Genomic DNA, 14,001 nt, shown 5'->3' with positions numbered 1-14,001 from the left:
TAACGCAGACTACAAAACTCTGGAGCCACACGGTGAGGAGAAGCATAGATATCCAGTAATTGTGTAGCCAGGCGATGTTGTTTGAATCGCTTTTTGTCCTGATGTTGCTGTAAGCCTATGAATACACTTGCACTGCTTTTAAATGACGACACAACTCAGGGCTTTTATTAAACATTTCATCACTTAAAAGATTATTAAAACCAACACAGCCTCTTTAACTCAAAGCAAATGTATTTTATTACACAATCATTTACAAAACAAAATGCCAAACTTTTACTCCTCCTGCTGTGCAGAAAAATGTCTGAGTCACTTTTAGAAACTGTCAAACTCAAACCAGCCAATATTTCACGAGATAAGAGAAGTGTGAGTCACCTCTGTGTTGCTATGGAAGCCTGTGCAGTTGCAACTATAAGTATAGAGCTAACACTATACAAGCCTCCCAGGGTTCAAAAGAAGACATGGCGGTCATTCATTGGGGGGGGGGGGGGAGTCAAAGAGAGCGAGACCATCCCAGCTTGGGGGCTTCTACCGCTGGAGAGGAGCTCGGTCCTGACATCCATCCTCTCATCATCAAATTAAACATTGTGGGGGGGCGGAGGGGCGTCCACAGAGGCAATCGACCTGAAAGTACAGGGAGGGAAGAGACATCAAACCCACGGCTGCTGTCGTCCGGGAGGTTGAGGAAAACTGTTGTAAATTCCTCCCCATGTCCGCAGTCACAGACAAACAAGGTCAACCTGGTGAGGATCATTTACCAGAACAGGATCAGTGAAGCTGCACTTTAAGACTGTGATATCAAATAAAGAGTATCTGTTGGCTGTGGCTGATTTCACGAGGATACTGTTATTTGCTCTTACACATCTTTTACAAGTCTCACAGAAAGGACTAAATATAAAGTTATTTCTAAGCTTTGAGAGTTAGCAACTTTACCCCCAGGCCAAAGAGAGCCTTGTTTCCATGGTAGCATTTGTGACACGAGCCGACCTGTTGAGCAGAGAGACAAAAAAAGAGAGAGCATAGCATGGCTCATAATTTCAGTTTTTTGTGGAGTTGTGGAGAGAGAAATGAGAAGAGTTTATAGAGACTCAAATTAATCTGTTGGAAACGTACCATAGTGAGGACACTGTCTTTGTTTGAAGTCAGTCTCACCCTTAGAATGGATATGAAGACGGACAACGGGACAGATCCCTGAAAGTGAAGCCAAATCATCTTGATTGCCCCCTGGTGGCTGGCTGTAGTATATGTTATACACCCTGCCTTCTCCATGTTGGCAGATAGGGACATTCCTACCTGTTTATCTTCTCTTCTAAACTAGAATCATTGAAGATATAATGTTCGTTCTTTGCACCTTTTTACAATTTGTTGTTCCCAAGGTCAGGACTGAATTGGAAATGAAAACTTTAAGGTTTTTAACACCTAGAGCATTGAAATATTTACATACTGCTTTACAGCTTTAGCACCTTGTAACATCGAATCATTTAAAAACTTTGGTAAAATCTCTTGAGCCCAGGTCGTCTGTGTGCAGCTGTTTAATATGATCAAGTTTCAATGTTATTTATCTGTGTGTTTGTCCGATCTCAAAGGGAATAATCTGGTCAAATACAGGCTTATAATTGAATAAGGCTAATAATATATATACATTCCGTGATTCTGCTACTGTTAAGAACTGAGCTGAAACTCCAGTTACTTTCACCCGGTAAAAGAAGAGGACGGCTCTGTGCAGTTAATTAATTTAGACGTTTCCCTTTAGTCTGAAAACTGGTTTGATCTAAGCCACAGTCACAGTCTTTGCATCTCCTGTTGTGAAATATGTTGGAGGTGATTACACATCTCATTGGATGTGTATGAATTGGCGTCTTACAGGCACCTCTACTTGCTATTCAGATGCTGTTCAGTCCACTTCTTTGCAAGTGTTGAGGCGGAGTCTATCAAACGCTCTGCTGATGAGATTCATCTTTATCTTAAGGAAACACAGGTCAGTTGTTTTGTTTTTAAACCTACAGTGTTTACCCTGCACGGAAAAAGCAATCTATTAAAATAGCGGCGCATAAAGGAGTTCCAAACATCTCATCAATGGCACCACATCCAAACAGGTTACCGTGAAGGATTCACTTGGGATTTTCTAATTGACGATACAAGGTTACACCACGGAGAGCTTTTATGTGCTCAGAATTGAAACAGCGTCCCGATGTGTACAAAGGAAATGTCTCAGATATTTATTGTTTTATTTCCTTGCACCCTTTCACTTCATCTGGCCGTTAAGAAGCTCGGCTCAAAGAGAGGTTTGAGTTATCACTGTGATTCACTTGTGACTGAGCGATCCGTCAAAATGAGAAATCAAACGAGGTGAAAAAAACTGTGCGTTAACCTGAAAAGGGAGGAAACGTTAGGGAGAGCAAAACAGGAGGGATCCCTCTGCATATACAGATGTCTCACAGGGAGAAAACCTGAACAACTGGAATTATGTACCTCTGACAACCAGATCAGTTTGATTCATAGCTGGGCACAGTGACCTTTGACCCCTGCAATCTGATTCTAATTCATCACTGAGTCCAAATGACGACTGATCAAACTGAACAAATGACCCAAAGTTAGATACGAGATATCCTGTCCATGAGACTAAACAAATATTTTCCAAGGTCAAAGTGACCTTGATCATTGATCAACGTTTTTTGCCAAATTTGAAAGAATTCTCACAGTGTTCTCCAGAGAACACGTTCATGGAGCAAGACGGGCTTTGACCTCCAAATTCAAATCAGATCATCACTTTGAGTCCTGTACATGATTTAATGAAACTCTCTGTGGTTGTTGGTAATATGTGAGGTTATCGTGACCTTGACCTTTGACCTCCAACCACATAATACTAATTGGTTCATCTTTGGGTCCAAGTGAACATTTGAAAAGTCAAGGTCACTATGTGATTTGTGAGATCACAGTGACCTTGTCTTTTGACTTAGAACACAATTTTCTATCCAGTTCATCCATGAGTTGTATACTTTTTTATATTGTGGTCATGTTAAGACAACCAGCTTCTTGTCCAGGATACATGTAAGGGTACTCTTAATTTAAGGGCACGTTTTAACTGCCCATTGGCCGAGGAGTACTCATGAAGTATAGGGTTTAAAATTGTCCTGGATGCACACACATGAAGGTTTCCACTGAGTGAGGGTTATGTGTTACTTGTTTCACCAGTATAAAGCCGGCTGTTAAAATGTCAGTATAGATGTTTTATCTCCCAGTAGCCATGGCTGGTGTTTTTCCTGGCCGGGGCGCTCTCTATGTAATTCCTCCTGAGGTCACCTTCCCGCACTCACCTTCTCACAACACTATCCTTCACCGTCATTCAAAACACCATTATCATGATATTTATTAATTTTATTGTCCAGGTGTTTTTTAATGAGAAAACGCATTAAGAACCGAACCCGACAGTGGCTTCTTTTGTGTTGTTGCGCTCACTATCACTTTTCACCATCGTGCTCCGAGAGCTGCAGGTGTAATTGGCAATTAGACATCGGCTGGCGTACGTCACGGGCTGTAATGCACGGCCATTCATGAATATTTGATGGAACAAAGCCTTTATCGCAATTCAGATGCACCACGAGTACCGGCTCGGACAACTAACTAATACTAATTTGTCCTCGCCGGGGGTCAGGCTGCCCCCCCACCCCCCACCCCCCGCTCATACGTGAACCCAGGGGTCCGATTCAATGAGGAAGGTTAGGATGTTATCATGCTTTAGAACATAGGGTTCAATGAAAATTAGATGTAAAAAATTCAGCTCTTGAATGTTTTATTCATGTCGTTGTTGTTTTTTCTGTCGCCACTGCTGGGAGACCTCAGACCCGACCGCAACAAAATCTGAAGTGCAGGAATTAAACTTCTGGCTGTTTGTCAGAGAACAGACCAACCAGACATTTGGGCGTCTGCCGTGTTTCTGTATCATTCTGAGATTCTGATGGATTCCCTGAATTACCTGTTGCCGCGGCAGATGGCCCGATTTGTCAATAACAGCGACTGCGACAACTCCCTGGCATCCCGATGAAACATTAATCGCGAATCTTCGTAACCATTAGTGACGTATTTCATTTCTTAACGGGGGCGAGAAGAGCGGCCAGGAGTTCTAATTGAATTCTTAAATCATCACGTATTCAAGTGATGTATTAAAACCTAACGAGGACATCACGCTGCGCCCTTCTGATTATCTCTGACCGCCCGAGGCCTGTCTGAGGACTGACGAAGGTGCGGCGTGGATATCTGATACAACCTTTAAAATCCAGAGCTGTGATTGGTTGATGGCCATATGGACGACGTCGAACTTCTCTGCAAAGAAGAGAAAACATTTCACCTCAGTCTAGAAACACATTGAGGTCTTACTTAAGTATAGAAATATACAATTTATTCATTTAGATAATCTACATTATTGGTCCAAAAATAACCTACAGTATAAGTATCTATTACAGATGAATACAAACTTTCTGTTTATAAAGGATAACTCAGATGATTTTTTTTCTGATTGTATAAAAATTTGTAAGAATATACTTTGGCTCTGGAAAGTGGAGACACATCTTCCCACGTCTATAAACAGTCTATGGTTCAACACAATGACTATACTGCATCTATGCTTCTTTAAATGCTTATTCCTGCACCTGATGTGTGTATTAATAAAACGCCTTAAGAGTCAATTCAGTAAATAGTATCAAATATCATTTACCAGCAGTTTAAAGAATCACACACACACACACACACATGTTTTTTGAACCATTTGAAGGGAGCGATGTGCTCGTGGGGCTTCATGTCACTGTGCCAGACGTCTGGCCTCCCTGCTGAATTGGAATCTGACAGGGTCGAGTGTGCTCCCTTCCCGTCTCCTCTGTCCAATCAACGTTTCATACATTGGGGCAGTCTGGCGGGAAAGAAATGAAGAAGTCACCGCGCCTCACCCATCAGCTGCCACCATGTTGTTACCGAGTGTCGATGCTATCTCTCTCGGCCGGCATCCTTACTCTCGTCCCTTTAATCCGGCAATCAGGAGAACATGGCAGCTGCCTCGCCAGCAGACCTAAACACATCCTGACAGGTGGAAAACAGCTCTAAGGAGACCTTCATGTTCAATAGCAAGGCCCTGACGCGAGACACACGTCGGGGGAAACATGAGGAGGGAATACCTGGGTACGGAAGAGCCGCCTCCCAGCTCGGTTAATAAATCTCATACTCATATTTCACTCGTATGAATAACTCATCAGTAGAAAATGTAATCTTTAAACTGGTCCGCCTCCACTTCTGTGACCTTGTTCTCATTTAAATGGAAAGAATATGACTTATATCTGACATTCTGTGTGAGTGGAAATCGTTTTCCTATTTAACTCCAATATCCAGTGAGAACTCCTGCTCTTCATTCCCGGGACAGTCACAGGTTTCACCAAACAGGGGTTAAAGATCTCAGCTCATTTTACAGATGACTTAAGACAGATTCTTTCTCGTCACCTTCTAGTAAAACTTGAATCCTCCTCCTCCACGTTTATAGAGTTTGACAATAAGACTAAAACATCACCAATGTTCTTTCCTCATGGGTCGCTGCCGAAGCGTAATGTCTGCCTCCCTCACAACGAGCAAAGGAGGGCACACATCATTCCTGTTGATAAACATTTTACCAGCGAGACAAGTTATTGGATACGAGTGGGCGGCTGTCTATCTTCATAACCCACCGCATCGAGCAGTGAAACATTTATAACAGCTAATAACCTTCACCAAGAATGAGTATTAAGTGCACATCCATCACGAGCACACACACACAGAGTTGTCTGGCTTTTACTTCATAGAAATAAATACAGGAATCCACCTCCTGCTCGATTTAATGTGCCACGGACTAATCCCAGGATTAAATGCCAGGATACGCCTCAGTGCTGCAGGAGAAGGTTTTACACAGACAACCAATTTCAACAGGTGCACCTTTTCTCTGCCTTTGCAGCCAACAGACCAACTGCATGGGTTTTATAAAATCATCTCACATGACGCCGCTCAGCCAATCAGACCAGTGGGTCGGTGGGCAGACCCGCATCACGACTGCAGGCGAATGTCAAAGTTTACAGAAGTTGAGTTCCAGGCGAAACCAGGCTTGCCCATTTGCTTCGCCACAGGAAGTGAGAGTTTTGTTCGACTCTTCAATCACTCAGATTCAAACTAAACGGGAGGCGAAGGTTGAATCGATGTGTGTTTGTGTGTGTGTGTGTGTGTGTGTGTGAATGAATAAAAAACGTGAAGGCAAAGAAAAGTAAGAATAGTGACTTTCCACAGTGAGTTTTTAACAAAAAGAAAAAAAAGTTACACTTAAATTAAACCGTTTATTTAATTCATAATTTTAAACTTTATGTATTTAGTTTTTTATTTGACATTTCTTATTAGACTACTTGATTATAATCCCTCCATGTAGTTCAATGTGAAAACTGTAATATATTATGGTGTTATACCTTCTTTGATTAGACAGTCAGGTGTTGACAATACTAATATGTAACATCTAAGATTATGGTGCTGGGATGTAACGTCTCAGGTCTTTGCTTGAGGAGAACTTCTCTATCTGGACCTGACTTTGAAGTGGATACCCCCTGACCTTCGATAATTATATTTAGTTGTTGTACCATTTCTTCACGCTCCTTGTGGACTGGTGTTACTGGTCAAAACTTTCGCTCTCACTTTCGTCATTGAAGCCCTCGAGCGGGTCATTAACCACCGCTGGTGACACTGTGGTCGGATGGCTCGCTCCTCACTTTACACCAGGGGGTGAGCATCCATCAGGGTAAGAGGCACAGCGGACTGACAGATGCTTGATGGGTGATGGCTCTAAATATGCTGTCGTTTGCCCAGAGACTCAAGCCAGACTCGGTCAGCGGGGCTCATTAAATGTCAGGAGCAGCTTTGGCCACCATATTTCCTGATGGACTAATCAAATGGCAGGAATTCAGTTATGTCTGTATGCATTCTTTTTTGTTCAGAAAAATATCTTCAGCAATCCTGTAAAGATTGATATTCCCCAGGAAATTAAATATCACAGCCTCGGAGACGCTCTTGAATAGAAGGTCAGGCTTGTTTTCGTGAGAAGCAGGTAGACGTGTTTTTTCTATTCAAGCTGCTAAGCAGGGTTAAGGATAAGGGACCCATGTGTTTTCCACTTCTTTTGTCCGCCCGGTCATGAAACAAACCTTCGTACACTCGCGTCGCTTTCTTCCCCAAAAACCCGTGACCTTGTTCGTCCTCTGGGGATCTTGTCCTGCACTAAAGTCTATTACGTGGGGGTAATGCATTATGTTGGGTAGCATTCCCCAGACAATCAGTCATTGTCTTGCACAAGCTGGTCGCACTGGCTCATCCTCCCCATCTCCCATTTCATTAGCCCGCGACCCAGGTGGTTGTGGGTAAGGACCACTCCTGCTTCTGACAAGGTCACCCTGCTCTGAATGGGCAGGCCCATGTACCTTACATTTACCGATGCATGACTCAGGATCGGTGGTGGAAACTTTTAATCTTGGCAAACGTGTTCTCCTTCGCTGACAAGCTCGTAAATTGGGCAATGTTATCACGGTTTCTATGTGTAAACCCAAAGTCCCTTGTCCTTGGTGGAATTTAACTTTTGCTAATTAATTAATACACCCTGCAACTTGATATCTCGCGGAGTGGCTTAAAGACAGAGCAGAGCGGGAGCATTAACTAGAGGAGCATTACGAGTCTGGTCACAGCAGCGCTTTGAAATACCAGATCAATACCATTTCTGTGACCAATTTTACAGTTCTTAGGCTCGGTTGCCTCTGGTGTAATGAAGCTGTTTTATCCCCCCACCCCCCACCCCCCAGTTGTGGCTGTGCAGTCACTGGTGGAAATATTAAGGCAAAGTGTTTGATCATCCTGGGAGCATGTCAACACGTTCTGGTCTGCACTTGATCAAACAGATCTCAGCAGCTTTCAGGAAATGGACCGCGTGTACGGAAATGTCGATTTAAATCTAATTGTAAGTTAATCTTCAAGCCAAGATTCAGATTTTCCCTTTATTTTTCCAGAAGTTAATCTGAGGAGTGTGTTTGTGAGGAGGTACCAGCTCTTTGATTTGATTTTGCAGAGTCAGCATTGTCTCAAGCAGATGGTTTCTTTGCAGCGGCTCGGTCGCCGGCCTGTTCATCCTCTTTGCCCTCGTGTCACGCGGCTCTTTCGTGGAGTCAGCAGACGGCCAATCATAAACACGGGGCGCAGATGACACGCTGGAGGTCATCCTTTGGAAAATGAAGAAGGTGACCCCGAGCTGTGTCGAATTGGATTTTGGCAGGCGGGGTTAAAAGATCACCGGTGGTTCTATGTATTGTCTGCATGCACGAGGATGTACATGCACATCACGAGCATGGGGCAGATTTACTATCATCTCGCAGTAGGAAATGAAAATAAGAAAAAAACACACAAGCAGATGTAAACACTGCGGGAAACGGAGGCTTTACAAATGTTTTATCAGATTGGAAATGCAATGAATATGTGAATAGAGCCTCGAGGACACAACGTATTTGCTGAGGAACAACTGAACTGAAACAAACCAGTCTTTGTTTAGAAAGACATTTCTGCAAGATAAGCTCTGGTGCTTCTTCATTTCACAGAATGAACCTCCTCTGGCGGAATTTCTTAATGAAGCAGCAGATGCTCCCAATCCAATTTGAATTGGCTGCTACGACCCAGGAAGCTGCGGTAAACTGCTTTCCTCCTGTCAAGATGTCCAACGTGACGACAGCAAACTGCAGGGACGGCGTTCGGATACGATGCTTTTCCAGGCTGATGAGTTTTATTAGAACAAACCCCCTATTGCCCGACACCCACCCTTATGCACTTACAGATTGGTCCTGGGGAGGAAATGTAGAAATTAAGTGTGTGGCGTATTTCAGACGAGACGCTGTCTGACGAGCACAGGATGGATGGAGGCTGATTTAAAGTTGTTGACGTTATGTGGACAGGACACAAAAGGCCGTCTTCTTATAAACCCCCTCTCCTCCCATTTAATCACACTTTTGATCCCCGTCTCTCGGCCGCTCTCCATGCAGTAAAATGCAATTCCCTTCTTTGAATAGTATTTGATAATGTTGCATATAAATGAGCTCGACTGCACTTTTCAATAAATAGAAAATTGAAAGCTGTAATTGAAATTTTGATAGACATCAGCACTTTGGGAAACTTCCTCCCGGTTGCTTATACGCATCAAAAGGATGATGTGATGTAATTTTTTTGTCAGTTTTGCAACTTTTTCCTTGTTCCTCTTTTTTGAAAGTTCCATCTAAAACGGAGCAAAACTTATGATCCAATGTTTTGTTTTTCTCGAGAACTGCCAGATCATGGCCCAACTGGAACTGAGAGTGAAGTCACCTCTGTGTGATTTGGTGTCAGAGTTTCAATTGCAGTTCTTCTTCCTGAAAGTGAACACGAAACACTGTGAATTCCAATATAATGTATGAAGGTCAGGAGTGGATCAGGGGACTTGTCACCCCAATTTAAACCTAGTTCTAATCCTAACCATAAAACCAAGTATGAACCCCAAAACAACCAATCTAAAGCGGGTTCGAAAGTGAGGACCGGACGAGATGTCCTCACTATCCCAAAATGTCCGCACTCTGTAGGTTGAGGGCTCAAAATCGTCCTCACAAAGATATCTGTACACACACACACACACACACATACACACAAATAATATTTCTACAACATTGGCCCTGTAGCCAGATAACAGGAAAAGAGCGTTGTGCGTTGGCCTCAATTTCCACCAGAGCAAAACTGTAAAAGTTACTTTGGACGTCAGCAGCCTTTGTTAGTGTGTGACAGTATCTGTGTCACAATCTTGGCAAGGTGTGGACCCTAAAGCACAACTGATAGGGAAAGCACTTAAAGTAAAATGTACTGAGTCGATGTCATGACTAAGTGAACAAGCAGAAACAAGGGGGGATAAAACACACAGGTCCAGGCTAGATACAAGACAGCATTGGAGGCAACAACCTGCCATACTAATGGGACTATAGAGGAAAGGGATTTATCATTTAAGAATTAAGAGCTGGTGTGCAAGGAGTTCTGGTAATCGGGTCATAAAAAAGGTAAATATAACAAAAGCATATGAGAGTCAATATGACTATAGCAGTGGAAAGGGATTGCCAAAGACTTGTAGATGATGTCAATTTGTCAATTCACAAAAACTGTTAAAGAGTATTTTAAAAGGTCCAAAAGCAGCTGAGCTCTATCTTTCCTCTTGTGTGTTCTTGTGTGTTTATCTCAGTTCAGGGTGGGTCAAGGAGTCCTCTCAGACTGGACACCTTACAGCCGTGGGTCTCAGTGGCATAATGAACTTGAACTTCTCTGGCTCACTCAAGCTCGTCGCCAGGTCTCCAGAGTGGTGACCCACCTCTGAGTGGCTGCAGCCTCGTGACCTGCAGGGAGAGCAACAGCAGTGTTTGGTCCAATGCTCCCAGGGATCAGGAAACTGGGCTCCGGTCGTACGTCACTCTAGCCTCACGGTGTGCTGAGGTGGAACCAAGCCGCTGCAGAGGGACAGAACTGAGGGGGCAGAGATTATTGTTATTTGTTATTACAGATGTGAAGATGTGAGGAAACTCAAGACTGTACAGATCTCACCTTTAGTAATTTGTAATCCGTGTATAATCTGTGAAGATTACAAGATTACTAGTATTTCCTAGTCAAATTAAACTGCAACTTCAATCTTCCTCTGCTAATTAAACTTTCTAAAATTTATTCAAAAAAGTAAAGAAATAAATGGTGGAATTATTTTTGTGTTTTTGAAGAATTCATGAACCATTCCATTAGGTTTTAGAAGTTCCCGCTGAGAGCAGGTCCTCCATTTCCATTGTGTGATAATAGTGTACATCAAACACACATGCACTCAAAACACTAGCTTTCATTGAGCTTAGCTTTGAATAGTATATTCTGGTATAGCTCCACTGCATATTAAAAACCTAAAGAATTGTAATGTTGAATAGATACAGCTCCTGTATTGGTTTTCACAGGGGGTGGGGGTACTGGTCTATCCATGACAGGGACCCTGTCATCTGTCAGCTATTTGCCTTCATGCTACATTCCTGACGCAAAATGTTTGTTGAGCATTAGCGTTTGAATTTGACCGCAAACACAATATAAAATATTAAAGTCATAAGCCATCTGATATTTGGACTCTTCTTGTACCTGAAAGACTTGAGTGTGTTTTCACCTGCAGGATGATCCTTCAGATAAATCTATTTTAAATCATCGAAGCAAATCTGCAGCAAAACCTCCTTCAACCTAAAAAAAACTGTTATGAAGCATCGGGGCAACTTCTTTTTTCCAGCATGAAATGTTGTCTTTTATGGGCATTGACTTAAATCATTTCTGACTCAGCATATTCAATTTCCTGTTTTGAGCAACTTAAAGAACCAAAAGGAAGCTGAAGGCTACGTTTCAATCAAAAAGCTTTTAAATGATGATTCAAAATGATCTTTGAATTGTTTCACTTTAATGATTAAATGAGTCATAAAACATGAATCTGCCCTCTGAGGTTACGAGGATCCCTCCGTCGCTCAGTGCTGTGGCTGGCTCGGCTGTTTGGCCAGACAAGGACGCTCCCCATATTTGATTTAACCTCTTATCATAATCAGTGATCACGTCCTCTCCATGCAGATCTCATCAAGAGACAAGAACTCTCTCTGAAGGACACTGACTTCAAAGTTTCACTCATCAGATATCATCGAGGAAAACAGGCTAAAGTTGACGTCCCTGTATAACAAGGATGAGGTTGATGTTATTTTCTTGCTGCAACATGAACAACAAACCCTCGTTTTTTTGGTCTCGACACCAGGAAAACAACCAAAACCATTATAAAGCCCATTCCTTATAGAGAATGTGGTCTTCGGACTGTGATGACTTCTTTCCCCCTGATATTTTCCTCCAGGTCTCTGACTGATGTTAACAGAAACACCTGCGACTCCTCTGCCCTCAGGTGCGGTTCTGATGGTTTGTCTCAAAACACGTTAGAGGAGGAGAAGCTCTGACAGCAATAGATGGAGAGCTTTGTCATGAGAGAAAGGTTTGCAGCTACGGATGACCTTTCAAACTAAGAGATTTAATTTTAATTTTTTGCGTACTTTAGCTTTCTTTTATCTTTCTTCAGCGAAGCAGTCTTTGTTTTTCGATCTCAGCGTCCCTCGTCTTCGTCACAGGGATTTAAATGGAAAATGAAACATTGTTTAGATTCAAACATGGGGGGGGGGGGGTCTCCACGAAGATGTTATTGTGTGTTTTGATTAACCTCCTCTTTTTAATTAACCTCTTCTGTCTATGAAGCAGAAACTCCCTCTCCTGGAACTGTCGCTGTTTTCAAATCTCTCTCCACCATCCTCTGCCCTTCGATCGATTCATGTTTCCCGTTTGCTCTCTTATCTTTCGTCATCAGTGCTTTATCCACCAAACAGGCCTTGAAAAACGTCAACAACAAATGGGATTGTTTCTCTTAACTTTTCTTCAGCTGAACCAGTTAAGACAACAGACGAAAAATGTGGCCCAGATTAATCATGGCGCCATGTTTCAGGAAATGGCATTATCACCTTCCTCTTGGGAGACAGATCAGATTCACGACACCCTCAGTCCTGTTACTATGCTAAGTATGAAGGAACGTGAGGAGACGGTTGGTCAGCTCATACTTTGAGGGTTAGTTGAAGGGGAGACACAGAGGGAGACACAAGGCAAAGTCACAGCGGGAGGTGAAAGGGACATATACTTAATTTCACTGTGACATCATGGTCTCCAGCATAAACAAACGCCCACAAATCCACTCACAAGCCTTAGAAAACATGTCTGAGCTTTTAAAAGGGGAGCTGGTCTCCTTTTAGACAAATCACTTATGAATCCAAATCTTTTGTGATAAGATTTTTGTTTTAAATAGGAGTGGGGAGGGTCTGGACATTTACAATAAATTTAAAACCAAGTGTCTTAATCCAACATGTGCACTATATGCACCTTATGGAAACGTGAAGAAGTCCATATTTGATTTTCTGACATTATCATTTTAATATCCTTGATTTGCTTGTGCTGCCAAACGTCCTTGTGTCTTTTGTTGCGCTGCGTACGGTTGATGTTGGGCAGATCTCAACTTTCCATAGTTGCAGTGAAGGCATCAGCCAATCCAATCATATTAAAACAAATACTTAAACAGAGACACCAGCCAATCAAATCACTTTAATTGAAAAAACAGGAGGCCAAGGTGAACCTGGTTTGTGTTTGTTTGGTTGTGTGTTTTATATTCCATGTGTGTCCCCTTAGCATTACGTTGATAGCTGGCATCGCACATTAGCACGAAAGCCAAAGTGGGAACTTAACCTAATGGTAATATTTTGAATGCTGAGATTATTTGTTAATTTTTTAATTTCTGGAACTGACACTGCCAGAGCAGCATTACCAATGAAATGGTTAAAGGAGGATTTTACCCTACTTGAGTTTCTTAAAGGCCAAATGCTAAGCTAATAGCACCAGGAGATCATGAGGAAGAATAGCACCAGATGCCTTAAAAAAAAATACTTGAGGGACATTAGACTTTACAATAGCAAGACAGATGATTGGACACAACCGTCCCTGACAGGAGTTAAAAGATGGATCCGAAATACTTTTAACACTCAACAATATCACGCGTTAAATGAAATGCAATGTGACAAGACACAGGGGTGAACTAAATCTGTGACCTCTCGGAGCAGTTTTGTGGAGACAGTGTCTCGGAGGGAAAGAAAGAGGAACTCTCGGGAGAGGTCATTTCATGCGAGAAACAAAGAAATCCAAAAAAAGATAAGATCTGATCTGAAGCTCCTGGGACAGTGATATTACAGACAGTTCATCTGGTTGATTATCATACACTTGTTTTTTCTGAAAACTCGAACGGTGCCGTCAGTTTCCTGTCCATGCCAAATCTTTATTTTGCTCCTATTTTCTGCAGCCAAGAACTGACACATGAAAGTTTAC

This window comes from Platichthys flesus, chromosome 19, assembly GCF_949316205.1.
Source record: "Platichthys flesus chromosome 19, fPlaFle2.1, whole genome shotgun sequence".
Classification (NCBI taxonomy): Eukaryota; Metazoa; Chordata; class Actinopteri; order Pleuronectiformes; family Pleuronectidae; genus Platichthys; species Platichthys flesus.
Note: the sequence above shows the minus strand (reverse complement) of the source record.